We start from the raw sequence: 27,763 nt of genomic DNA, 5'->3' as shown, positions 1-27,763 counted from the left end.
TAGAGTTCGGAGTGTGCTCCGACATAACAGCATGAGGTCCCTACACCGGTTTCTGATAATCCCAGCCGGTGGTGCGTAGATGGCCAGTACCCAGTCTATAGGGATTCAAAGGTATTGAATGATAAGGGGGTGATGAATCGGTTGGTGATAGTCGAGCAGCGTGTTCTTAAAGGTAGCCTATTCACATAGTCCCTGAGGTGCATAACTTATTTACCCGCCACAGGCTCGAGTGGATGGCGAGGAGTATAGGGTCCTACAGTGAGGAGACTGTGCGAGAGTTCTACGCCTCATGTGTAGCGACACTCCGAGGTGATTTGGAGAGGCGGTTGAACCTAACCAAACACGAACCACTTACAGATATTCTAGTTTAAGGCTGTCGGATGGACATTTCTTCTACTTCCATTCGCCGCTTCCTATATAGTGGATCCACTGATGTCGCGAGGGTTCCCCTCACTCCAGAGTTCGACTACAGGTGGGAGTTGTTAAAGAGTGTCCAGTTTCAGCGGAGCAGAGATCAGAGAGAGTCCACCAAGCGGAGCAGAGATCAGAGAGAGTCCGCCAGATGAGGGCTCGAGAGTTGTCTGTTGGGGCGTCAAGCTCCAGAGTAGAGGTTGTTGAGAGGAGCACCACTAAGGGTGCGGATACTGCTGTGGGCACTACTGAGGGTGTCTCTACTGAGGGTGCGGGTTCCGGGAAGCCGAACCCACATGCTTTTTGATCTTCGGCGCTATGCACCTCAGTTTTGCTTCACCTACCACCCTATCTTTATATTTCTTATGTATTGGGGACAATTGCATGTTTTTTTGTTGGGGGTGGGGTGAATGGAAAGTGAGTGAGAGGGTGATGTCTGAATAGCCTAACTCACGTTCCTCTCTTGGTGGTTTTCTTTCCTGTGATTTTTTACGCCAATAGACTGATATTTTACTGTTGAACCGACATGTGTCGTAACTTGTACAAAGTATGAAAGTGACAAATGAAGCATGATGGCTAAACATGAATGATATCCCGTTCTAAGAGAGTGCTTGAATGAATAGGTATAATGAATGTTGAATGTTGGCTCTAATCATGACATAGAGATGCACCCACTGCATGATCCTCAATCTAAAACTCAAACTAGATAACCGATAATCTGATAGTGTAATGAGGTGTCAAGAGAGTGTGAGCAAATTTGAATGTTCCCCTGTTGGTACCGAGCTAGAAATTGAGCAAATTTGAATGTTCCCCTGTTTGTACCGAGCTAGAACTTGCACGTTTGGTCCTACAAAAAAAATCTGTGTAAGACAATTTGGAAAGGATCATAGGTCCTTGTTCAAGAAAACATCTAGCCTAAAGTGAAGTGATCCGGATGAAATTGTTATCCCTTTTTGATCCAAATATTTTGAGCCTATAATAGACCTTTCTTTTCTTCACCAACTTAACTTCCCTGGGCATAATATGTTGGCCTTGGTCCCTCTTTGGACATGTGCACTTCAACTTAGGCTAAAAGCATAAGTTGAGGGTGGCTAATGCAGAAACTGACCTCGTCTTGGCCCTAACCCAACCTTGGGTAATGTGTACCTCGGCTCATGGCAAAGCCATAAGTTAAGGGTGGCTATTATGAGTGATGACCTGAAAAGTGGGTATAAAAGAGTAATGTGGAAAAGAAAAGGAACAGTGAACAAGAGAAGCGACTCAGTCAAAATTGTAAATTAAATAAAAAAAGAAAAGAGAAAAAGAGTGTTGAACAAAAAGAAATAAGAGTCACTTCCACAAAAGAGAAAGAAAGGAGAAAATAAGGCAAAGATGACAAGAAAAAGTAGGGCATGATAGATAATGAAAGAGGTACGACACTTAGCCATAATGTCAAGGAGTGCAATAAGTCACTAAAATTTTGCCATACCTGACCTGAGCCTACGTTACAAGCCAACAACATCTTATCGTAATCCTAAGAGTCTAATATGGTGAACATAAGCTGTGAAAATAAGGGCAAGCCTATGGAGACAAGTACCAATTAGGTATGAATTTATTTTGAGCGTGAGTGTTGAAAAATGATCCTTATACTCAAAGTTAATACCACCGTGTCAAAAAAGGAGGATATCTTTTGAAGTGAGGGCACTAGTTGCAATATCGAAAAGTTGCTATTTTGGCGAGAGACAAGAGAGTTGAGGTGTCGGTGCATGGTGAGTCTGTGTCATGGTCTGATCCATATGAGTAAGTCTATCAATCCTAAGAGGAGAATCATGCACTAAAGCAACGAGAAAGTTGGGATTGATAACCATGTCATTGCGAAAGCTTAAAAAAGAATACTTGTGTACAAAGTTTTGTGTTGAGTCATAGTGCGTCGCTTGAGGACAAACAACGAATTTAAGTTGAGGGTGTTGATGTACCGTGGTTTCACGGAACTTTGAATGCTTTTTCCTTAACATTGGTGTGTGTCTAGAGCCTTTTTGTGTTAATTTTAATATGTTTTTATCTTTGTCTTGCAGGAAAGTTGTCCAAAACCAAAATGCAGAAGGCTGTGAAGAATTATTGCAGAGGTGACCCACGAAGGCCATCAACGGCCCGTCGTTCCATCGAAAGACCGTAGGAGGTGACTGTCGACTGTAGGTTCAGGCATCTGGAAGAAACTAGGGGAATTCTGACTAAGTGTGGGGCTATGGAGGATCGACGGTCCGTCGGCGGACCGTCCTGTCAAAACGTCGATCTGATGAGAGAATGTCCTAGTACCCGATGTTGAAGAAAAGCTAAGTATGGAACGACGAAAAGCATCGACGGACCGTAGGTAAATCAACGAATCGTGTTTNAGTTGAGGTGTCGGTGCATGGTGAGTCTGTGTCATGGTCTGATCCATATGAGTAAGTCTATCAATCCTAAGAGGAGAATCATGCACTAAAGCAACGAGAAAGTTGGGATTGATAACCATGTCATTGCGAAAGCTTAAAAAAGAATACTTGTGTACAAAGTTTTGTGTTGAGTCATAGTGCGTCGCTTGAGGACAAACAACGAATTTAAGTTGAGGGTGTTGATGTACCGTGGTTTCACGGAACTTTGAATGCTTTTTCCTTAACATTGGTGTGTGTCTAGAGCCTTTTTGTGTTAATTTTAATATGTTTTTATCTTTGTCTTGCAGGAAAGTTGTCCAAAACCAAAATGCAGAAGGCTGTGAAGAATTATTGCAGAGGTGACCCACGAAGGCCATCAACGGCCCGTCGTTCCATCGAAAGACCGTAGGAGGTGACTGTCGACTGTAGGTTCAGGCATCTGGAAGAAACTAGGGGAATTCTGACTAAGTGTGGGGCTATGGAGGATCGACGGTCCGTCGGCGGACCGTCCTGTCAAAACGTCGATCTGATGAGAGAATGTCCTAGTACCCGATGTTGAAGAAAAGCTAAGTATGGAACGACGAAAAGCATCGACGGACCGTAGGTAAATCAACGAATCGTGTTTTTGGTTCGTCGATTGGATCAGAGAAGATGCAAAGTGAAGGTTGAGAAAAGATGCTAAGCATGAACTTACGGAGGCAGTCGACGGTCTGTCGTTTGATCGACGGACCGTCTGTGGGGGTTGTCGATTGAAGCCACGATTTGTACAAACATTCCTTATTTGAATTCCTTTTAATTTAGGACTCTGTGTTTTTATAAATAGGGTGTAAAACCTTGTTTTTGGGGGTTGGATTCTATTACTAGTTTCTTAGTTTTTTTCTTTGAGATATGTGTATGTAACTTGGGCATTAATTCAAATTTCCAGATTTGGTTTTTAACATAATTGTGTGATTTCAAGTTGAATTTTTGGATTTTCTTTGAATTTGACAAAGTAAGTTCATGATTTATTATTTATCAACCATGAATTGTGTTCTTCTATGCATGGGTAACTAAATCCACAACTCTGGTTCTGGGAACCATGGGTGATTAACAAAATAAACCTAGCTAGATACAATTCTTAAATATGTTATTGCATGCATTGATAATTCTTTCCTTTAGAAGTCTTTTTAATGAGTGCACGCGTTAGAACTTGCCTTATTGCTACTTGCCGGACCAAGGGGGTACTTAATAGGAAAAGAATTATCGACATAGATTTAGTGGGATACTATCTAATAAGCTACTTTCAGTTGATGCAAAGTAATGACTAAGTCATACATCGAATATGATGCTTGATATGAAGTAAAGATAAGGGTTAGTAACTTAGACACACGTAGCTGGACCAAGGTACGAGGTGAAATTCTCTAAATGCCGGACCAAGGATTTAGAGATACATAACTTATCACTTTTCATGCAAAAAACTAGGGAAGAATTGTTATAAGTAGGATTATGGCGTTATGAACCTATTAGGTACACTTACACCCTAGTTTCTCTCACAACTTGATAAACACCAATAATTCTCTCTTGCTACTTGTTTGATTTCACAATATTACAATACATTGTTTCACAACCCCCCCTTTAATTACTAGTTTTCGGAAAAGACTTGACTAAATAGATGTAACGTGCATTGAAGTTAAGTCTAAATCATTTTCCTCGTGGGATCGACCCCAACCTAATAGTTGGGTTCTTTACTTGATACGAATGCTTATACTTCTTTAGGTAAGTGTAATTTGAGCATATCAGCCCTCTCATCCAACATTAAAATGATTCCGCCTCTTGTTCCACTAGCTTCCAGACAAGCCTGTCTGATCCATCTACCTCCCCATCTGATTCACTACTTCTGCAATATTCCCCTCAAGCTCAGTTTCTTGGAGAGAGAGAATGTTTTCCCTCAATTCAGAATTAAGCTTTTGACAGTCTCCCTCTTCTCCTTATTATTCATTCCCCGAACATTCCACGACACTAGCTTAAACTTCATATTGTAACTAGAGTGATGTTCCTCACCTTTTTCCTATTCCTTGAGCTTTTGAATGTTACATCAAACGAGAAAAGACTTTTAAGGTCTTGTGCATATTTGATTTTGTTCTTTTTATCTTTAGTGCCTTGTTCCACTCTTCTTGCTTGTCTAGAAGACAACTATCTATTTGGAGAAGTAATTCTATGGCCTCCTCTTCATGTCCTTGGAAATCAATTCTAAAGATCTTCCCTAATTTGATCAGATTCTGCTGCACTCAAGAGGGATTTTGTTGTTGCTGCAGAATTGGGATTAGTTCCTCCTCTTTCCAATCAACAATTTATGTATTTGAATTTCGTATCACTAGCCCATTCCCCCTAATTTCTGTGTTACTACTGATCCATTCCTGTCAATGTAATGTTGAATTTCTTTTGCCATAACCATCGCAGTTTTCCTATTTTCATCTACAGATATCATCATGACAACCTTTGCATATGTACTCTTTTCTGGTGAGACTGTTATAGTTGCATGCATAACTTCAATGTCGCATGCAAAGCCCTGTTCTTCTGATCGGTTAGGCTTTCCTCCTTGTAAGTCATTAAAAATGACTTGAGATGCATTGTATAGGCCTTTGGATCCTTTAAATATATGATGGTTATGGGCTTTTGTACAAGGCCGAAATCCAATTTCTCATATAAAAACATAAATGTTGCTCATGTGACCCACTTGCACTAGACATTCCAGTAGTCAACACAGAGCCCACGTGCTGAGTTGTACCAAAATCCCTAAAAAGGTTTTTTATCCTATATTGAAGTTGTATGCAATTTCTATACCCTGCATAAAGTCATTAACTAGGAAAAATATTTGTCTTCTTCTCCTGCAGTTTCCCTACCACTTTCTAGCAGCAATTCAAACCTTAGTTTGCCGTCCACCCAAATAGGGAAGTAATATTTTATCCCATCACATGAAATAGTCTCCTCAAACGATATGTTTCTTTTATCATTCTTCACCGGGATTTTCTCTCATTTCATGTGTTTTTTAATTTTCCTTTCTTCTTTCGTTGCACCCCATCCTCCGCATAATTCCCCTATGTCTTTAAATATCTTCTTGGACCACAAACGTAGGGGGGATCCCTACTACTCTAATCTATGTTTCTCTCACAGAGGTAGTGTGGGAGATGCATCATATTGTTAGGCTTCACTAGTTGATCTGGAATTTGTTGTTCTTCCACCTCCATTGACCTTGTACGGTTTGTTCCCCCATATATCTATTAGGGACTCAAATAACAATGTCTCACTATACAATTCATATATATTTAACACTAAACACTTTTTTCCAGTTTGCTGAAACCTACATTCTGATATCCGCAAGAGTTAATTTTTCCTTCAATTATTCACTGAAGTATCCTATCAGGCATCTCTTGAGGAGGTCTTCCTATTGTATATTCACTAACTTGGTTATCTGGATTCCTCCTTTGCTCCTATTAATATCAGTCCTTCTTAAATTTCTACTCCTCTAGCTATTTTCTTGTACAACCTCTACATAAGGGTCGTCATCCTCATCACCCTATAGAAAGGTGTGTCCTTCGTCTTTCTCTGGCATTAAATAAACCTTTTAATCTTAAGTGCTATGTCCAGCCACCCTGCATTCCATGTAAGCTCAGGAATAATTAACGCATGACCTTCCCCCCACTATTTAGAGATATTATGCTTATAAATTTCCCATATCCATTTTGTTTCCTTGTACAGAAGTGTTCTGCTCCTTGCTTTGAAACTTCCCACCTCCTAATCTTCTTTTGTTCCTTTTAATCTTCTTTCAGACAGAACCAAGTCTATTCCATAGACTTATTTCTCATAACTGATCTTTGCATCATCTTTTAGCTTTTTTCAACCCATTCGTACCATTCAGACTTTGCCATGATCCATCTGGTTATGTCAAATGATATGAAATTTTGTTCTCCTCCATCCTACGATCCAAGGTGTATGCAATAATCACAGTGGGTGATTATTGTTGGCTTGAAAGAAAAGGGCTTGGATTCCGAAAGCTCCTATAGAAAAATGGGCTTCTGCAGTCCTAGAAAGTAGGAAAGCGAAAGTTCATTGGAAAACGTGTATTCCTAAACAAGGATTTACAACTTGACTAAAAACATAATGAGGAAAATGAGAAAGAAGTTTAATTTAACTCAGATCTATAAGCTTGGAATTTGGAACAAACAAATTGTTTTATCTAAAAATTCTTTCTCAAACCATTCTTTAGTTATTTATAATATTCTCCACTATATTATATTATTACCGTAACTCATACTCTCAAAACAAACAAACAATGCATAAAATTCCGTTATAAAGTTCTTTTTAGGCTAGTTACTATAGAACTTCCACAAGCCAAGTACATTGTCTAGTGTTTCCTATAAGGCCTTATCATCCTCCAAACCTCGACGATGGCAAAAGAGACCATATTAGCGTCAACAACAATGAGGGAGAAAGGTTTGCCCTGTCCTTTGTGGTAAATGTGGTGGTAGGGGAGATATTTTATAGGTAGAATAAATTGGAGGGAGAATAAAAATTAGAGGTGAACTGTACCATGAAAGCCCAAGGAAAGTTATATAAATTGTTCATATTTGATGATAAGTTTGTCTACAAATATTTAACAGTTAAGAAATAACTATCATAACCACATGGGCAATTGTTGAATGCATTCAAATCATAAGCAAGCATAAACAACTCAAGATCTATAACTTTGTTGATTCATTTAGCCCATAAAATTACATGCACAATTCAAACCAAGCACAATCGTCTTTTGTTCTTCTTCAAAACCTTTTTGTTTTTGAGATCTGTTAATAAATCATTCTCTATATAACTACGTCAAACAATGGTCAACAATTCACTCTCATTATTTATTTTCCTTTGCCTTTGTTGATTTTTGTGGTTGTCTTGTTGACAGTTTGTCTTTCTTTTCAGTCTTGACTGATTTATATGTCTTGGTTTTCTTTCAGCTTTTTTCAAAGCGTAGGTTTATAAAGAAGATGACATCTCACTCCAATCACTATGACAAATTCTTTCATGTGAAAAACAAATCGACACACCACAATAGTTTATATCATTCATTTTCTTGTTTTTATTCTTCAAAGCATCATCATCATCACCCTTATATTTGATCATGTGCTTGAGAATATCATACATCATGGTTGGTTTGAAAGCGTACATTGTTATTATCAAAGTGTCCAAAACAATCGGACTTAAAGAAATCCTCAATTTTTCATCGCTCAATGTCTTTCTAAAATAATAAAATTTAATGTCTATGACTAATTTTACAACAAAATCACCCGTCAAATTTGTAGGATCATCTATACACATCTCAACCGGAAACTCTTTAATACTAAAATTCTTGACAGTATCACGTCGGGTTTTTGATCTGCATTCACTATCTCTCATGGATACGTCAACATTATCATCAATATTGTCATCTTCTTTCCTCTTCATTATCCTCTTCACTTTCCTCTTTAGCAGCTTTTCCACTTTTAATATCATCTACTTCATCACTTTCTTAACCTGCCTCATCATCTTCTTTATCACTTTCAGTTTTTCCCTCATCTTTATCATTTATTTTCTTTTCTTCATTTTTATTTTTATCTTCCTCCTTTATAGTTTTCTAGAATTTCTAAGTGATTTTTCTTCATTAGTACTTTCAACATTTTATTTCTATACATCTATACAATGTAACATATCATCTATTTGTGAAAGGACTTGTTCAACAAGTTCTTCTAATAGTGTTTGTACTTAAGCTATTTTACTTGATTTACTAGAGGTTGATTCATTTGTTTTTTCTTTCAGAAGTCATTTTATCTACGAATAAGAAAAAAATAAAAATAAAAATACAATTGAATTGGACATCATTAAAAAATATAGCAATAAATTTAATAATATAACATAATACAATAATTAACATAATTATTAATAGTCTACTTGTTTGATTTCTTCAATTAGATGATGTGTCTATTGCAATAGATGACCCATTGCAATAGATAGGTTATTTGTTTCAGACGTCAAGGCACATGTCGGAAGAAATAAAAAAATCTTGCTACTGATTTGATTCCTTCCAACATATGACTCATTTGTTGGAATAGATAGCTCATCTTTACAACAAATAGGTCATCTACTGAAAATAACATAATATCAAAACAATTTTTTCACAACACTTATGTTTTACCAATATTTCTCAATAGCACCAACAAAATCAAATACTCACATATTTAAATTATGAGTAGTTTTCGATAATATAAGGTCTATATTTCTTTTCAGTTTTTGTTCTACTTAAATCTGAAAACTTACACAATTTCGACTTAACAGTAAAGAACCTCTGCAATCTATATACATATGAATCATTGACTTAAAATTGCAATTTACATACTTAAGAGGCTTCACAAAGAAAGTATCGATTGAATGACTAACCAGAGAAGGCTCAACAATAGAATATGTCTCATTCTGTGGAATAAATATATCATGTTGTTCCCCCTCAATCATCTCCTTCTACATTTGTAAGAAAAACATTTATTACACGTTCTCTTTTTTCATTGATAGAGTTTTCCAATATTGTGTTTTCAACTTCTATGGACTTTTCTAATCTAATACGTTAATTTCTTCTTCTTCTCTTTGTCTTTGTGCAATAATTTTGTTGGTGAGAAGAATTTTTTGAACGATGTTATTTTCGGTGATTCAATTTTAGATATATATAAAGAAGATGAAGGTAGAGGTGAAGTTGTGGGTACAAATGTATAACTACGATTTGACTTTTTTTTTTCTAATTTGGGTCTCTGAGCAGATTGGGTCTACAACCTTTTGTGCCTTAGGTTGTTAGTTTCGGAGGCCCATTCATCAAAAAGAGCATGTCCAAAACCAACATTCCAGATTTTTCCTTGTATATAGATTTTCCCCCTTTATTAGGGGAGAATAATTTTGTTACGTAGGAGGTACACTTTTTTTTGTTATATATTCAGCGTTATAAAAAATATTGGACAAACAATGGAATATAAAGAAAATTTCTTTATAGTTATTTCATGGTATCAGAGCAAGATTTTAATTCCTTGATTCTTCTTCTTTTCAAATCTCGTTTCTTTTCTTCACTATGGTTCTTTTTTTTTCAATCATGGGTGATAATCCTACCATTGCATTCCAAACAACTACAATGGTTGTCGCTTACGCTACTGATTTTCTTCATATTCTCATCCTTATTTTATATCTCGAACTGATTCACCATGTGAATACTTTTTTTGATGGAAAAAGCTTTGTAGGATGGAAAAGGGGCATGATGATTGCCTTGACCGCAGAGAATAAGTATGATTTCTTTGATGAATCCACGAGTAAACCTGCTAGGCACTGACCAACACAAAACTTGGAGCAGATTTGACAATATGATGATCTACTGGCTCAACTCACTCAGGAGAGATCTCAGATAGTGTAATGTATTGCTCCAACGTCAAGGAACTATGTTCACATATGGAGACTAGATTTGGGCAAAACAATGGAGCAAAGATGTTTCAACTGCAAAAAGAACTCAATGAGCTTGTTCAAAGGATCTCTAACATTTCTACTTACTTCACAAAGATGAAGGGACTGTGAGATGAACCCGACACATTTGATACTTTCACAGTATATGCATGTGCTTTCTCCTTGGGGGCAAAAGAAAAAAATGTGAAAGAAAACATGATGTACGTTTGGTGCAATTTCTCATTGGTCTGAACGACTATTACTGTATAGCCAAAGATAACATCTTGATGATTTCTCCTTTACTCTCCCCGGCTAATGTCTATTCCTTGTTGATTCAAGAGGAAAAGCAAATGGAGATAAAAATGAACCCCAAATTCTCTAGGGAGAATTCTTCCTTTGTGGCATTTGGACAAAATACCTCTGGATAGAGACCTGGAGTACCCGAGTACAAACATGCAAGAGGAAGCTATAACAAGAATAAGAAGTCTACTCCAAGATACAGATATTGCAAGAAAATAGGGCACACCATTGAGCAATGTTACAAAATTATGGGTTTCCTACTAATTTTTAGTTTACTAAGCACAAAAATAATGATAATTTTGTTCACAGTAATGCAGCTATGACAAGCGAGTCAGTATGAAACCAGTTCTATATAACGTGGAACCACCATAGTCAGGAAATCTTTTATCACAAGACTAGCTGAAGCAAATCATGTCATTGCTTCAACAAGAAAATTTTGAGGTCATAGCTAATGCTAACTGTGCTGGTATAAACTTTCTGCCTTTTTCTTTCTATTCAAAACCAAATCACATCCTTGTTAGCCCAACTTCATGTATTTTTGATTCAGGATCAAGTCAGCATATGACTTTCAACAAAGGATATTTTATCTCTTTTAATATGTTGCCTAAAGCAACATTTGTCAAATTTCCCAATTCTCAAACTGTTAAAGTAACACATGTAGGATCAGAAAAACTCTTTTTCTAACTGTATCAACATTTCTAATGTCGTTATTTTTCCAAGTTTTCACTTTAATCTACTCTCTATTCCCCAACATCTATTAATTTTCTCCTTCTCACTGTTTCATGCATGGCCCTTTAATGAAGAGCCCAATAGTGTTTGGTAAATCCAGAAATGGACTATATGTGATGGAACATGATCAACCACCAATTTCAAGTTTTAGTAGATCTTTGTAATAGGATTTCCAATTCAATTTTTCTACCAAAACACAACACTTATATTGCTCTTTCTAGTGTTTCTCGGTTTGATGTAATCAATAGTTCTGGCATGATAGGCTAGGCCACATACCTCTGTCCAACATGAAGAATATCAATGAAATATCTTTTCCTATTTTTTTTATCTAAGTTTGTTGAGCCTTTATGATATTTGTCCTTTAGATAAACAAGCCAAGCTTCCCTTCCCCAATAGTGATATTTCTAGTAAGCAATTTTTTTGTCTTATACACATTGATACTTGGGGACCTTTTCACACACGTACTTAGGATAGATATAGGTATTTCCTTATAATTGTTGACAATTATAGTAGGGGGACTTGGGTTTTCTTATTATCTACCAATAGCAGTGCCTTTCCAACTTTACATAATTTCCTAGCTAGGGTAGATAGACAATTTGACAAAAAGGTTAAAATCATTAGATCAGATAATACTACGGAACTTGGTTCCAGTCAAGAGGGTTCTTTATTCTTTTTATCAAAAGGAGTTATCCATCAAAATTCTTCCGTAGGTACACCACAATAAAATGGTGTCATTGAAAGAAAACATAGGCATCTACTAGAGGTGGCCGGATTTTGGTTGTTTCATTCTCATTTACTATCAAAATTTTGGAGTGATTCTATTCTTACAGCTTCCTATTTAATCAATCGTTGTCCCCGTAGCTTCTAAAATTTTAAACACCATATCATATTTTGTTTGGAAAACTCCCTTTCTACCATCACTTAAGGGTGTTTGGATGTTTGTGCTTTGCCCCTAATTTGCGTCACAGAAGAACTAAGTTAGATCCTAGAGCCACACTTGTGTTTTCATAGATATTCTCATGGAAAGAAAGGATATAAGTTGTTTGATTTCAAGAATTAGAATTTTTATAGTTCCCATCTTTCCCACTACTTCTCCTTCTCCTATGTATCCTGAAGTTTCAGTGTTTTTAGTCCCAATTGCCCTGATAAATCGTCACATCCAGTTCCTATTTTCCAGCTTGTTCGAATCCAAGTACACTTCCATATATTTCTTCCCTATCTTCTGATCTTGGTCCATCTCATGTAGACACGCCTCCGTCTCCATCTCCATCTCTTGATCCTGTTATCCTAAGAAGGTCTACCAGATCGCTCAAAACTCCCGCCTATTTAGAAGATTATGTTTGCAACACTGTACATCTAGCATATGTTTCTAATTTTTCTTTTTTCTTTTATCTTCTATTCAAGCTCCTTCTTTCTCTTTTACTGCCCTCTCTTCCCCTCACAAACATTTTCTTACTTCTCTGTCTCACATTCATGAGCCCAACAGTTATTCCCATGTAGTTTTACACCCCGGGTTGGCAGGATGCTATGGCGAAAGAAATAAATGCTTTGTTAGCCAATAATACTTAGGATGTGGTCCGTCTTCCTCCAGGCCGTAAATCCTTACCTTGTAAGTGGGTTTGTAAGGTGAAATTACAATCTTATAGATCAGTTGAGCGTTTGAAAGCTCGTCTTGTCATTAGAGGGGATATGCAGAAGGAGGGAGTTGATTTTAAAGAAACATTCAGTCTGANTCTGGTCGTTCATATCACCACTATCATATGTGTTCTTGCCATAACAACTAAAAAGGGATGGAATTTGTTCCAATTAGATGTAAACAATGCATTTGTACACGGAGATTTGGAGGAAGAGGTGTATATTAAATTCCCTCCTGGCATAGAGTCTCCTCCTCATTATGTTTGTCATTTGAGGAACTCTCTTTATGGTCTGAAACAGGCTTGCCACCAATGGTATGCAAGGTTAACCGCTGTACTTGAGTTCAAAGGTTATGTTCATTTGTCAAATGATTACTCACTCTTTTATAAACTCAATGGTGCTTTTATTTCCATGTTAATAGTCTATGTGGATGATATTGTGTTGACTGGGGATGACATTGAAGAATTACAAGATTTGAAATCATTTTTGCTCTCTGAATTTCAAATTAAAGATTTGGGAATCTTACATTATTTTTTAGGGATGGAGGTGCTACGTGAATCTACTGGTTTGATCCTCAATCAATGAAAATTCATTCTTGAGGTCCTTTCTGAGTATAATTGCCTCGAACTCACACCTGAAAGTTCACCTTTGGATCCGTCCCTGAAATCGGAAGTTGATGAAAGTGAATTTTTATCTGATCCAACCTCATGTCAGAGGTTGATTGGTCAGTTGAACTACATGACTCACACTCGTCCCCACCTTGCTTTCTCCGTTCAACACCTAAGCCAATATATGAAGCTACCTCGTACTTCACACTACACTTCTGCAATTCATGTCTTGCGCTACTTACTTGGCACTCCAGGTTTGGGCCTTTTTATGTCCTCCAATCCTTCCGTTCAACTGCTTGCTTTTTGTGATGCAGATCGGGCGTCTTGTCCCGAGACTCGTCGTTCAGTCAGTGGTATTTTCATAAGTTTAGGTGGCAACCCTATCTCTTGAAAATCAAAGAAAAAAACATTTGTGTCTCTTTCATCTGTAGAAGCAGAGTACTGTTCTATTAGACGGGTATTTGCAGATTTCACATGGTTGGCCCGGTTTCTTGAGGATTTATCAGTTCCACCTTCTATTCCTGTTTCCCTTCACTCCGACAGCCAGACGACAATTCATATAGCTAAAAATCCAATCTTTCACGAGCATATCAAACATGTGGATATTGATTGCCATTTGGTGCGTCAACAATATCTGGCCGATTTGATTTCCCTTTCCTTTGTCTCTTCTTCTTCCCAGCTTGCGGATCTCTTTGCTAAACCTTTATCTGGTACTTCTCACGGAAGTCTTTTGAGCAAGTTGGGTGTTTGTGCCGCCCCTCCAACTTGAGGGGGGGGGGTGTTGGTGAGAAGCATTTTTCCGATGACTTTATTTCCGGTGATTCAGTTTTAGATGGATATAAAGAAGATGAAGGTAGGGGTGAAGTTGTTGATACAAATGCATAACTACAGTTTGACCTATTTTTTTTCTAATTTAGGTCTAGGAGCAGATTGTGCCTTGGGCTTTTACGTTTCGGAGGCCCATGTCATCAACAAAGAGCATCTATAAAACCTACATACTTTCCAGATCTTTCCTTGTATAAAGATTTTTCTTTTTTCTTTTTGTTAGGGGAGAAAATTTTTGTTGCGTAGGAGGTACAATTTTTTTATTATATATTCAGCGTTGAGAGAATATTGGACAGTCACTGAAATATAGGAGGTAAATTTTTTTTATATATTCAGCGTTGTACAGAATATATGACCGACAGTGGAATACAAAGAAAATTTCTTTATAATTCTTTTAAATTCTCCTTCTATACTTTTTAGTAGAGTAATAGCAATTGTTTTTTTTTTTGAGTCATTTCAAGAAGTCTCTTTAGAATTTAGTAGTACATATATCTAGTAAATTGTGATACATGTATTTAGTCATTTGTGCAAGACTTTTTGTTTTCTATTTGAGTAGTATAAATAGTGATGTAGTTGATGATTATAATCATCTCAAGTGGCCTTAAGTAGCCTATAATAAACTTGAGCATTATCTAATATATTATTTTCCTTCCATATTTCCTACAAATTGGTATCAAGAGCAAGTTTACGTTTTTAATCTGGGGTTAGGTGAAGAAAAAAATATGGCATCCAAAACAAATGAAGGTGCTGATTTTTTAATTGTTCTTACTTCATTTTTTAGTGGAACTGACTTTGAATACTGGACAATAACAATGAGAATACATTTGAAAGCTGAAGGTTTGTGGACTATTGTTGCAAATGGCTTTGAAGAGCAAGACAACGTTGGTGATCTTACAGTAGCAGAGATGAAAAATCTTGAGGCTATGTATCGTCAAGATGCAAAAGCCTTGAGCAAAATCCAAATGGGAGTCTCAAGAGCATATTTTGCAAAAATTGCTACTTGTGAGACTGGAAAGGAAGCTTGGGATTTTCTGGAAACTGAGTTGTATGGTGACGAAAAGGTATGCACTATAAATCTTCAAAATCTTAGAAGAGAGTTTCAAAATTTAAAGATGATAGAATCTGAAAAAATTGATGAATATTGCATAAGAGTCATGAATATTGTTAATCAAATGAGAAATCGTAGTGATACAATTTCTAACCAACAAGTTGTGGAAAAGATTCTAATTAGTGTCAAAGAAAAGTATGAGTACATCGTTGCTATTACTGAGGAGACAAAAGATCTTTCTAAGCTTTCCATCGAAGAGATAGTTGGATCATTTCGTGCACACGAGAAGCGAAGATTTTTTCATGAAGATCAACACAAAGAGACGACTTTCCAGTCTAAAACAAATGAGAATTCTCAAAATTTCTCAAAAAATCATTAGAAGAAGAATCACAAGCCAAAAAAGAAACATGATCATGATGGTTCTTCCAAGAAGGTTGAAAAAAAGGTGAGAAAAACTCAAGTCTTTTTTGTAAAGTTTGCAAAAAGACCAACCACAATGCAGAAAAATATTGGCACAAAGGCAAGCCCCAATGTAACTTTTGTAAAAAGTTTGGCCACGTTGAAAAGGATTGCTGGCACAAGAAACGGGAGCAAACAAATTTTTATGAAAAACAGGAGGAAGAAAGGGAAGAAAACCTTTTCTTTGCTTCTAAATCTGATGCTTCAACGAAAAGCAATGAATGATATGTTGATAGTGGTTGTAGTAATCACATGACTGGAGATGAAAAGGCTTTCCTCTCAATTAATAATAGCATCACTACTAAAGTGAAGATGGGGAATGAAGCCTTAGTTGATGCGAAAGGTAAAGGTGCTATTTCGATCAACATGAAAGGAAGCAGTAAGCAAATCCATGATGTTCTTTATGTTCATGACATAGAAGAAAATTTGCTTAGTGTTGGTCAACTCTTGGAATGGTTATTATCTTGTGTTTAGAGATAATTATTGCAGGATTTATGATAAAATTGAGCAAAATCAAGTCATTGTTGAAGTAAAGATGATAAAAAGAAACTTCCCTTTGCAATTTCATTACAATGCATTAAAGAATGAAATTGTAGATAATTCATGGCTTTGGCACAAAAGATTTTATCACTTGAATTTTCATGGTTTAAAGCTTCTCAAGCAAAAAGGCATGGTGCAAGGCCTTCCTGAGATACATACTGAGGTGGATACATGTGAAAGTTGTATGATGGGAAAGCAACACAGGAAGTCTTTTACAAAAGGGGTGTCTTGGAGAGCAAGTGTACTTTTGAAACTAATTTATACCGACATTTGTGGACCCATGAAGACTCCATCTCTTGGAAGTCAAAGGTATTTTCTAATCTTTTTTGATGATTTCTTAAGAATGACTTGGATTTATATCTTGAAAGAAAAGTCAGAAGCATTTGCTACATTCAAGAAATTTGAAGCCCTTGTTGAGAAACAAAAATGTTGCAGCATCAAAACCATTCGCAATGATCGAGGAGGTGAGTACACAAGTCGAGAATTTGAAGAATATCGCAAAAATGAAGGCATTCATAAGCAACATACAGTAGGTTATACTCCTCCACAAAATGGTGTATCTGAAAGAAGAAATAGAACAATTGTTGAAATGACCAGAACTATGATGAATGAGAAAGGGCTGCCAAATTTTATTTTGTCAGAAGCAGTGCATACAGCAGTTCACATCCTTAACAAGTGTCCAACAAAGGCACTAAAGGACAAGACACCAGTTGAAGCTTGGAGTGGAATTAAACCTTCTGTAAGTCATTTTAAAATTTTTAGGTGTATTTATTATACTCATGGACCTGCTGAGAAAAGAATAAAATTGGATGAAAAAAAGTCAAAAATGTGTCTTTCTTGGTTATAGTGATGTGACAAAAGGATATAGGCTTCTCGATGTCAAAACAAACAAACTTGTTGTTAGTAGAGATGTCATGTTTGATGAAAAAACAATATGGAATTGGGAGGATAAAAAGATAGAGAATACTGCTATCATATCTTCAAATCAAGAAGAGAATGGGAAAGATGAAGATTTCTCTCTAGGGGGAGAAATCCCAAAATTAAATGATGAAGAAACGCCTCTAACAGGAACAAAAATGTTGAGTGACATTTATCAAAGATGTAATTTTGCCGTTGTTGAGCCAGAAAATTATGAAGAAACAATAAAGCATGATGTTTGGAAGAAAGCCATGGAAGAAGAAATTCGAATGATTGAAATAATGCTTGGGAGCTTGTGGCTATTCCTAGAAAAAGAGAAGTTGTAAGTCTAAAATGGATTCACAAAATCAAACTCAATGACGAAGGAGATATTCAAAATCACAAAGCAAGGTTGGTTGCTAGAGGCTTCACCCAAAAACCAGGTATTGATTTTTATGAAACTTTCTCTCCAGTTGCTCGTCTTGAGACAATTAGAACTGTAATTGTTGTTGCTGCACAAAAGAAATGGAAAATATTTCAACTTGATGTTAAATAAGCATTTCTGAATGGAAAACATGATGACGAGATTTATGTTGAGCAACTTCAAGGATTTTTTGTTCAAGAGGGAGAAGAAAAGGTGTACAAGCTAAAAAAAGATCTTTGCGGGCTGAAGCAAGCTCCAAGAGCCTGGTACAATGAAATTGATACATACTTTCTGAAAAATAATGTTCAGAGAATTAAAAGTGAAGCCACTTTGTGTGTGAAGAAAGAACATGGCAGCATTATCATTGTTTGTCTCTATGTGGATGATTTGTTCTTTACGGGAAATGGTGTAAAGATGATGCAAAATTTCAAACAAGATATGATGCAAGATTATGAAATGAGTGATCTTGGGTTGCTAAATTATCTCTTGGGCATCGAAGTANTAAATTATTTCTTGGGCATCGAAGTTTCTCAAGTGAAATAAGGAATTTTCATTTCTCAAAAGAAATATACTAAAAGTATTCTTCAAAAATTCAAAATGATGGATTGCAGGCATGTGGTCATGCCATTAGCAGCAAATGAGAAGTTTAGAAAAGATGATGGAGAAAAGAAAGTTAATAGCACACTTTATAGGAGTTTTATTGGAAGTTTGCTATATCTTACTTCAACAAGGCCAGATATTATGGTTGCTGCTAGTTTATTATCCAGATTCATGCAAAAACCAATCCAAGTGCATTTTGGAGTTGCAAAAAGCGTTCTCTACGCTACTTGCAAGGAACAATGGATTATGGGAAAATGTACAAATTTGGTGGAGATTTGTGTCACGACTGGAATCCAGACCTCAGACGAGATCGGCGTCGTTGACCTCTCAGAGGTCAAAGACAAGCCTACTTACGTCATTCTTACTTTACATAGGTTAATTTTTGCGGAAAATTTGAAACTTTTTGTTTCTTAACATACTTATAAAATATCCTCGTTAATACATAATTGTTCACCATCAACCATCTAATATTATGAGATAAGCAACAGAAGGAAATAGTTCAATTTTTATTAAGTGTATAATCGCCAAAATGGCACCAATACATAGTCTGAATAAAAACAGGAAAGAAACACTGTGGAACATGCTCTACTATCTCAACTCTAAAACAAAGTTAGAATATAAAACAGTAGCATCCTCGGAAGCATGAGGACCTACCAAAACCGGATGAATGCTGAACGTCTGGAATAACTGCAGTGATGATCTTGTTGCTCTATTATCCACCTGAGCCTGCACCTAAAATAGTAAAGTTTGTATAGGGTTAGTACACACTTGTTTACTAAGTATGGGTATATGCAACACACACCAAGGACATGCATGAGAAAGAATAGCTCTTCCCCAACAACATGATTATGGGAAGTCTAGTCAGTGGACTTGCCAAGTTTGGATTATGCAAGTCAGTGAACTTTCCAAATTTTGATTAAAAAAGTTCATGAGCTTCCCGATTTGGGATTAGGTTAAGTCATGCCATGAGAGTAACAAGCATCATCATAAATATCATATTGCACACAGCACATAACATATAACACATAGCTTCTTTCATATCATTCATTCATATGCCATGAGATATTGGAATCATGGACTTGACATTAAGACTTTCCAAAATGAGGGCTCAACATATGGGACCTCAAATAGGGAGTCTTCATTAGCAAACACAGAGTCTGCTTCATTCATTCTTACGTACTTCATTTCATTTCGTTCATAGGCTAGAGTGGACAACAACTATACATAGGGTGTAGTTTAAGACTTTCATCGGGTTTGTTGTGCAATGATCAATAATAACCTAATGTCATTACCTGAGTCTACCTCACCTCTTGATTATCCTATCCTAACCCTTTTTTGTATCATTCATTTCATTATGTGCTTCATTTGAGGCTGGCCTCCTACATTCATTGGGAACTTTAATTTTAAACGACATAGATCATGTGAGCATCATCAAATCCAGTGTCTCCCCCACACCGAAAAGAGGTGGAATCACCGGCCAAAGTGACCCTGAACATGCTAGCGTACATGGGAATTTAACCCCACCAGATCCCTATATTGGCTGTATAGGTTCGAATACTAGGAGATATAAGGAAACCCATACCCGGCAAGCCGGACAGTCTTATCTCAGTTAAGTGAACCTCCGCGCTTTCCGAAAGAAGGCATCACCGCTCATAGCTAGCCTATCGGTGCTTAGTATAAAGTTCCATTTCATTCATCTCATATGTCATGGAAGTTGGCTTCTAGTATGAGGACATCATAGCTCATTAGATGATTTACCATCTCATCATTAGTAGTAAGTGTGTTAATCTCAATACTTTCATTCGAGTGTTCATAGAGACTTGTCTCTTCATTTACTTCACACTTTCATAGGTTAGTACGTTTTGGTAATATTTACTTAGGATCAATTGAGATTTGCTCTCATCTTTTACATTAGCCTCATATCATGTTGTCACCACATTCATTAACATTAGCACATTTGCTCTTCCTGATTACTCAAACCATTTTACGTGAATGTTCATTTCATCATATGCCAATGCACTTGGCCATCTAGGGTATTACACTCTGAACCCTTCTAGGTTTTCATCATTTCATTATTCATTTCATCATTTCTTTGTTCGTTTATCATTTCTTTGTTCATTTCATCATTTCATTGTTCATTTCATTACATACATCTTAGGTTCACTTACTTTTAAATGTATGTTAGACTTATGAGTCTATACATATAAGCCATGAGGCTTCATTCATAGTTCGTTAAGTAATCCATACATTCCTAAGACTATGTAGTACAAGACTTATGCATCTTGTATATATGCCAAGATCTTGTTTTGATATAAGTAGGTGGCATTATTCTTGGATATTTTGTTCAGATATGACTTATGTATCAATACGGAAGTTTGGGCAAAGGAACCCAAGTTCGAATCTCTTGGATAACACTTTACATTTTCATTGATTTTATTTTTAATCTCCATGATATTGGGACTCTATATTAAACCCCAAAATTAATAATATATTTTTAATTCTCTACTTGATTTTCCTCTTAAATTGGCCGAAGGGTTGTGGGTTCGAACCCCCACAACCCCTTTTTATTTTTGATGAACATCATTTTGATTCCCCTTAGCCCCATTTTCTTTTTCCCTTCTCGCGAACCAATAGCCAGGTTCGATTCCCCCCAGACCCATTTTCTTTTCTTTTTTTTTTGTTCGTGAATTCACAGTGGTTAAAGGGTGAGGTCACAGGTTCGATTCTTGATGGCCTCACCTCTTTAAACTGCGTTAATTTCCAGATTTCTTGGTTAAACTTTAGCCTAAAATAATATTGCATAGTTGCTGAAAATTTTAGTCACTCTTCAACTCATTTTCATCAACATTTTCACATGATTCAAAGGGTGCATTCATAAATCGTTTTGATACATTTTTAGGCGCCTCTTTCATAAGTTTATTTGGCTAAAAGATTGTTATTCAATCAACCATATTTCATTACAACGAACATCACATTTCATACCCATTTCACACATAAAATACACATAATGAACTTGTTAATTCACACGTCTAACAGTGAGCTCATTCACTACCAAAGTTCACTGCCAACGTGCACCCACACACATCATTTTTTTAATCATACATTGCTTGTCCTTTTCGTGATTTCACGTACATAAACATATTCACATTCAATACGAAAACACATACATTCCTAAATCTACCAGCACAAAATACCCAACATACGAAGTCATTTGGGAGCTAGTGACAAGGACATGCAATGGGGAACAACCTTAGTTTCGGAGTGAATATCTTGAATCGTGAGGGGCCTCATGGGAAAGGGACCAATAGAAAAGAAACCCATACCTTAATTTGCTTGTTCAAACGTGAAGTTGCTGCCCAAATCCTTCTCCAAAACCACGTCCAACTCACCTAAAGTTTCACCACCAACTCGACGGAATATTCTCTTTGCCTTAACGTTTTGGTTACTTTGTTTTTCTTAAAATTTCATGTAAATTATTCAAGTGTGAAGAACTCTTGATGTACTTTCAGTTCTTGAAGTTGTTTTTGGCAGAAACCAATGTGAGAAAGAGGATGATGAACGTGTCTGAGAGAGAGAGATTGTGTGTGAGAGAGAGTAGTAAAATAATAGGAGTTTTAGTTTGGGAATTAGTCAAACTAGTTTTCCTTATTAATTTAAATAAAAAAACCTGATTTAATTAGCTTAGTGAAAGGACCATTATGCTCTTAAATCTTAGATTTTAAATAAATATTAAATCACCTTAAGTACTTATCCTATTCAATTTTTAGGGTTGTTACATTATCCCCCCTAGGAACATTCGTCCCCGAATGACAATACCACTACATATCGTGATGCCAATCAGATTATAACGTAATCTCTATGCACAGTCAAGCTATAGCAACAAAATACGGAGAGATAAGGAAACATAGCCTTAAGAGTAGGAAATCTAACCTCAAGAGCTGAAAAGATGAGGGTAGCGGGATCTCATGTCAACCTCATCCTCTCACATAGCACCCTCAACAATATGATTTCTCCACAATACCTTCACTGTGGCAATCTCTTTGTTCCTCAGTCGCTTGACCTGTCTTTCTAATATCTCAACAGGTACCTCCTCATAAGACAAGTCTTCATCAAACCCCAAACCTTCCACAGGTAGAATTGATGCTGGATCACCTAGGCACTTCTTCAACATAGAGACATAAAAGACTAGATGGACAAAAGCTAGCTCCGCAGGCAATGCTAACTCATAGGCCACCTCACCCACACGTTGTAGGATCTCATATGGACCCATATACCTCGGACTCAACTTCCCTTTTCTACCAAATCTCATCACCCCTTTCATAGGTGATATCTTCAAGTAAACCTGATCACCAACATCAAATTCCAAGGGCCGCTTTCTATTATCTGCGTATGATTTATGTCGGCTATAAGCCGTAGCCAACCTGTCCCTAATCGCTCTAACCTTCTCTTAGGCCTTCTGAATGATCTCTGGACCATAAATCGATGACTCTCCAACCTCGAACAACCCAAATGGAGATCTACACCTCCTACCATACAATGCCTCAAACGGTGCCACCCCAATGCTAGAGTGATATCTATTATGATACGAGAACTCTATCAAAGGCAGGTGGTCATCCTAGCTACCTCTGAAGTCAATCACACACGCCCTCAACATGTCCTCCAATGTCTTTATGGTACGCTCTTCTTGCCCATCAGTCTGAGGATGAAAGGCTGTACTATGCTTTACCTGCGTACCCAAGCTTTTCTGGAAAGATTTCCAGAAATGTGAAGTAAACTAAGATTCTCTAAATGAAATGATACATAAAGAAATCCCATTCCACCTCACAATCTCATCAATATAAAAGTCTCGCATAATCCTTGGCTCTGTAGGTAGACTTCACAGGGATAAAGTGAGCAGACTTAGTCAATCTGTCCACAATAACCCATATGGAGTCATGCTGCCTTCTAGTCCTCGGAAGACCAACCACGAAGTCGATATTAATGGCCTCCCACTTCAAAGTTGGAACCTCAATACTCTGAGTCAGATCACCAGGCTTAAGATGCTCTGCCTTAACCTGCTAACAATTAGGACACTTAGCCACATATTCTGCAATGTCATTCTTCATGCCATCCCACCAATAAATCTGCTTAAGATCATGATACATTTTGGTGAAACCTGGATGTATGGAATATCTGATGGGACTCTGCCACAATCCTTGTCCGCAAATCATCTACATCTGGTACACACAGCCTGTTCTGGTATCTAAGTATACCATCACCTCCCAAAGCAAAAGACTCATTCATTTTAACGACATTGAGTCCTTCAGCTCCATCAACACAGGATCAAGATGCTGACCCTTCTTGACTTCAACTACCAAGGATGATTGAGAACTATGATGAACTGAAACACCATCACTAGTAGAGTCAACCAATCTCACACCCAGTCTGTCCAGTCTTTGTACCTCTTTTGCCAACTCCTTCTTCTCGTCCTCAATGTGGGCTGTACTCCCCATGCTCATCCTGCTCAAAGCATCAGCCACAACATTAGCCTTACCTGGATGGTAGTGCACATTCATGTCATAAACCTTCAATAGTTCTAACCAACTCCGCTGACGTAAATTTAACTCCCTCTATGTGAACACGTACTGGAGACTCTTATGATCTGTGAACACATCCACATGCACTCCATATAGATGATGCCTCCACAGCTTCAGTGCAAACACCAAAGCTGCCAACTCCAGGTCATGAGTGGGATAATTCTTTTCATGAACCTTGAGCTGTTTGGAAGCATAGGCTATCACCTTACCAGCCTGCATAAGAACACAACCCAAACCAACCCTAGATGCATCACAATAGACAGTGTAATTCTTACCACACTTAGACAGAGTAAGCACCGGGGCTGAAGTAAGTCTGTCCTTGAGCTCCTGGAAACTTTTCTCACAAGTCTCCGTCCTTTCAAACTTGGCTTTCTTCTTCGTCAAAGCTGTCAGTGGCGCAACAATGGAAGAAAATCCCTTCATAAACCTGCGGTAATAACCAGCCGATCCCAGAAAGCTACGAATATCTATGGGAGTAAGGGGCTTTGGCCAGTTCTTAGCAGTTTCAGTCTCCCTGGGGTCCACCTCTACACCTTGATCGGATACAACATGACCCAGGAAGGTCATTGATCTCAGCCAGAATTCACACTTGCTGAATTTGGCATACAACCGATGCTGTCTAAGTACCTGCAAGATTAGTCTCAAATGTTGTTCATTCTCTTCCTTGGTCTTAGAGTAGATGAGAATGTCATCAATGAATACTATGACGAAAGATTCAAGGTACTAACGGAAGACTCTGTTCATGAGATCCATAAATGCCGCAGGTGCATTTGTGAGACCAAATGACATAACCAAGAACTCATAATGACCATAACGGGTCCGAAAGTCTGTCTTTGTGACATCTCCATCCCTAACCCTAAGCTGATGATACCCTGAACGAAGATCAATCTTAGAGAAGAAACTAGCCCCTTGGAGCTGATCAAACAAATCATCTATTCCGGGAAGTGGATACTTATTCTATATAGTAACTTTATTGAGCTGCCGATAATCGATGCACATTCTAAGGGTCCCATCTTTCTTCTTTATAAACAACACTAGAGCGCCCCACGGGGATATGCTCGGCTGAATGAAACCCTTATCCATGAGATCTTTTAAATGCAGCTTCAACTCTTTGAGTTCTGCAGGAGCCATTCTATAAGGAGGAATTGAGATTGGTTTAGTATCGGGTTCTAAGTCGATACCAAAGTCAATCTCTCGAAGGGGAGGGACTCCAGACAAATCTTCATGAAACACATCTAGGAACTCATTCACTACAGGCACTGAGTCTATGGAAGGAATGTCATGATCTCAATCATTAACACTCACAAGATTACATAGTAACCCCTTGGACATCATCTTATTAGCCTTAAGATTTGAAATCAAGGGATTAGGACGACTCGAATTGTACCTCTACCAGACTAACTCTTCTTCATTGGGGAAGCAAAGTTTCACCACTCTACTACGATAGTCCAACAAGCATAAAAACTGTGAAGCCATTCCATACCAAGAATAACATCAAAATCATGCATGGGTAGTTCAACCAAGTCCGCACACATAGTCCTACCACATACAACTATTGGGCAATCCCTGTATACTCTATCAGTTCTTACACTTTCTCCTAAAGGCGTACTAACTACTATAGGATCATGCAAAACTTCAGGTAGTATTTCAAAAGTAAGAGCAAGCAGAGGAGTCACAAAGGAAAGCGTAGACCCTGAATCCAGTAGAGCATAAACAGAAGTTGAGAATACTTGCAGAATACCTATGACCACATCAGCGGACTTCTCCCGCTCCTCCCTGCCCTTCAGGGCATAGAATATGTTCCTCTTGGGAGGATCGACTGCTGTTGTACTTTGTGGGTTAGGCCTAGGCTGAGCATTACTTCTAGCCTGACCTCTGTTCTGTGGACAATCTCTGACCATGTGTCCACTCTTACAACAACCAAAGCAGGCATTAGTGCCCTGTATCTCACCTCCATTGCCCCTCTTGGGTTCAGGCCTGCCTCCTCTAGGTGTTGTACTCCTCTAAGAGTTAGAATTCCCAAAACTCTATTGCCTCTTCTTGAAACTGGGCTTCTCACAGACGCCAAAATTATTTCTGTGGCCTCCATGGCTGGATCTGCCTGATTTTGAGGCCTAGGCCTCCTAACATCACGAACACCTCTCTTCTTGCGGCTGTCCTTTACCTGTTGGACATGCACCATAAACCTGGAAAGGTCTATATTATCATGGAGCATTGCAGACCGAAACTCCTCCTCCAGGTTTCCATTGATTCCTGTGAGGAACCTGCTCATCTCATCCATGCTGTTCGAAACCAGGGAAGTAGCATACCTGGATAATTTAAACAAAGCTCAGTACTCTCCTCATTCTTGTTGTTAAATACAAAGGAAAGCAACATACCTTGATAGATTAACAAACTTCAGGAAATACTCCTTGACCGTCATAGAGCCTTGTTTAAGGTTGATGAACTCCTCAACCTTGGATTCCCTCATCCCTGTAGGGAAGAACCTCTCCAGAAATGCGGTCTTGAACAGCTCCCAAGTGACTAGCACTCCACCCAAAACACGGCTATCTTGCCACATCTTGCACCAAGTCTGTGCAACATCCTTGAGCTGATAGAAAGCCAGCTCAACCTTCTCAGTATTTGTGGCCCCCATAGCCACCAGAATCTTATGTACTTCATCCACAAACTCCTGAGGATCATCTGATGTCTTAGACCCTATGAAAATAGGAGGGTTAAATCCCGTGAAGTCACACAGCCTATCAGCCATGGTGCGAACCGGTGGGTTTTCTCTCTGAACATCCTGCTGGTTGACTTGGGCAGTCATAGTCTGAGCCTGCATCGTAATGGCCTGTGCCATCTGAGCCAGAGATGCCCTCACCTCAGCATCAATCAACCCAGCAGGGTTAACTGGCATGGCCACTCCTTCAGTTGGAGCCTGGGGTGGATTCTGATTACCCTAGCAGCTGCTCATCCCCTCCTCTGACCCTTAGTTCCCCAAGTGTTCATTCTCTGAAAAACAACAAGGATTGATGTTAGACACGCTCATAACACAAGAACTCAGACATTAGGAAAAACACGATAAGATCAGAAGAAGGGAGATTTTCCCTACGCATCATGCAGTCTCTAATCCAGGATAGTGGTGCACTTCACTACCATGACTTAGAAACCACTCAATGTGGTTGATCTGAACTTAGTATTCTACGAATTTAACCTAGTAGTCTAATACCAACTTTGTCACGACTAGAATCTAGATCCCAGATGAGACCGGCCTCGTTAACCTCTCAGAGGTTGCAGACAAGCCTACTTACGCCATTCTTACTTTACATAGGTTAAAATTTGTGGAAAATTTGAAAATTTTATCTTCTTAACATACTTATAAATTATCCTCTTTAATACCTAATTGTTCACCATCAACCATCTAATATTATGAGATAAGCAACTGAAAGAAATAGTTCAATTCTTATTAAGTGTATAATTGCCAAAATGGCACCAATATATGGTGTGAATAAAAACGGGAAAGAAACACTAGTGGAACATGCTCCACTAGCTCAACTCTAAAACTAAGCTAGAACATAAAACAGTAGCATCCTCGGAAGCATGAGGACCTATCAAAACCGGATGAATGCTGAACGTCCAAAATAACTGCAACGATGATCCTATAGCTCTATCGTCCACCTAAGCATGCACCTAAAATAGTAAAGTTTGTATAGGATTAGTACACACTTTTACTAAGTATGGGTATATGCAAGCACACACCAAGGACATGCATGAGAAAGAATAGCTCTTCCCTAACAACATAATTATGGGAAGTCAAGTCAAGTGACTTGCCAAATTTGGATTGTGAAAGTCAGTGAAATTTCAAAATT

This window comes from Solanum pennellii, chromosome 9 (genome assembly GCF_001406875.1).
Source record: "Solanum pennellii chromosome 9, SPENNV200".
Lineage (NCBI taxonomy): Eukaryota > Viridiplantae > Streptophyta > Magnoliopsida > Solanales > Solanaceae > Solanum > Solanum pennellii.
Note: the sequence above shows the minus strand (reverse complement) of the source record.